General features: G+C 35.9%; 1 non-coding gene across 1 annotated transcript; it reads right to left on the bottom strand.

The window, feature by feature from the left end:
* Window positions 1-1,750: 1,750 nt before the first annotated feature.
* LOC138388785 (U6 spliceosomal RNA) lies at window positions 1,751-1,857 on the bottom strand. The gene has a single exon (XR_011234275.1). It is a non-coding gene; the product is annotated as a U6 spliceosomal RNA (small nuclear RNA).
* Between the last annotated feature and the right edge of the window lie 399 nt (window positions 1,858-2,256).

Below are 2,256 nucleotides of genomic sequence, written 5' to 3'. Positions count from 1 at the left end.
AGGATTGGCAGCAGTTACCCAAGACTTTATCTCAAGTGATATCACAATGCCATAAAGTGGGGCTAAAACTTCACAATGACCAGCAATTCAATATAAATTCAAATGGTTTTACTGTACTGGTAAAAAACCTGATTCTCCTTGCATTGTGTCAGTTTTTGATTTTGTATTTACATAAAAATAAAAACACTCCAATGTTTTAGCTCTGAGCATCTGCAGTGATTGAAAAAGCTCTGAATTTTTAAAGATGTAAATGTTCATTACATGGAGAAGCCTCTGGCGGTGGTTCTCAAATATTATTGACACAATCAACACCAAGGAATTTATTAAAACATAGGTGTTTGAGCCTTAGACTAAACCTCTTAAGTCAGAATTCTGGGGTTATGACCCAGGAATCTGTATTTTTAATATGTACCTCATGTTATTATGATACAATCCTAAATCCTTGGAATTTTGAAAAACAATGGCCCAAATAAACAAGTAAATTAGTTTTAATCAGTCAAAAGTGTACATTTGGGTATATGTGTGTATTTGTTAAGGTAAACATGTGCAATAACCAACAGCTAATAACTTTTACTATTCATCATAATTAGTCAAGCAAGTGAAATACCTATGATTTCAAAGAAAAGAAATATCTTCTTTGACTCTAACATTAAAGACAGCTATTTGTTTTGAAATATTAGTCTAATCAGATGGAATGTAAACCTGAAAAAAGTCACTCTTAGTTTAAAATGAAAATTGATCATTGCATTGCAAAAGAAACAAAAAACTAAAGCAATAAAAACTCAACAATAAAAGCAACAAAGCATCATGAATAAGTGAAAGGCATGGAGTAAATTTTTATTTTTCTCTGTACTTTGCAATTTTAACTTTTCTGTTGTGTTCTTCAAATGTCCCAGAATTCCTGTCTGTGAGGTCCTTCTGAACTTTAATACCAAAATCACTACCAAGGATCTTCATCACACTTCTATGCGGAAAGACTAGACTTTAACAAGCCTACCCTTCCCAAGGAGTTCTGGAATCCACTCCTGTGACTGATTAGGTGTTTCTACTCCATCCAGGTTGTTGTGTGACACTCTAGTTAGCTGTCTGGTTCTTGCTTTGGAGCATCGCTTCTTGCTATCCTGAAAACTTTGCTTAGGCTTCTGCTGTTCTCTCAGCAACACTTCAGTCAGACCACCAATGAAGACCATTCCATCAAAAGGTGAGACCAAGACCATGTTATAGCAATTAGAGGCTTTTATTAAAGGTCTGATGATAACTGGAGGAAATTACAATGCAGAGAACTTTATTTTTAAAAATTTGGGACAGTTACTTTTGTGGAAAAAAAAAACAAAAATAAAATGAATCTGGTGGTTTAATGAGGATTTTTTGTTTTGTTTTTAAAATTTTTTTATTTGTGCAAATTTGTGGAGTACATGAGAAATTTTGTTACGTGTATATAATGCATAGAGATCAAGTCTGAGTATTCAGTGTGTCCATCACCTGAGTACAATACTTTTTTGTTAAGTATAGTCATCCTACTCTGCTATCAAGCATTGAATTTACTCCTTTCATCTTACTGTATGTTTGTACCCTTTAAGTCACTTCTTTTCATCCTCTGCCCTGCCTGCTACTCACCCTTCCCATTCTCTGGTATCTATTTTTCCACTCACTACCTCCGTGTCCAAATTTTTTAGCTCTCACATTTAAATGAGAACATGTGCTATTTGTCTTTTTGTGCTAGGCTTATTTCGCTTAAGATGATGACCTAAAAAATATGGACTGCTTTTTGAATTTCCATGTCATCCTTGTACAGGGGCCAGGCTAATCCTCTCTGTATTGTTCCAATTTTAATATATGTGCTGCCAAAGCAAGCACAACACAGAGAAGTTAAATATGGATATACTGCTGTATGAAAAAGACCGTGGTCCTAAGACCCTCATCATTGATCCTTTAGTCTGTAACTTCTTATCTAGCTACCTGCAGTCTCACTGTTTTATAGGTCTGCCAGGCTATCTAATCTCTGAATTGTAGCTGTGATAGGATGCAGACTGCTTTCTCCAAGCGGAGTCCCCTTCTCCAGAATCCCTGACCCATTTCCTTTAATTCCTCTCTGCAAATAGTTTTCTCCCTCCTCCAAAGTCCCACCTCCTACAGTCATCCTCATTCAGGACTTTTTGCCAGCCAGAATAAATGTCATTGGGAATGGCATGTCCCTTGAGAGGGAACTCCAACTCAATATGCAGTGATATGTTCTTAGCCCTTTCATATCCAAAA

The sequence above is a fragment of the Eulemur rufifrons genome, chromosome 7 (genome assembly GCF_041146395.1).
Source record: "Eulemur rufifrons isolate Redbay chromosome 7, OSU_ERuf_1, whole genome shotgun sequence".
Taxonomy (NCBI): domain Eukaryota; kingdom Metazoa; phylum Chordata; class Mammalia; order Primates; family Lemuridae; genus Eulemur; species Eulemur rufifrons.
This window is presented reverse-complemented; position numbering and strand designations above follow the sequence as displayed.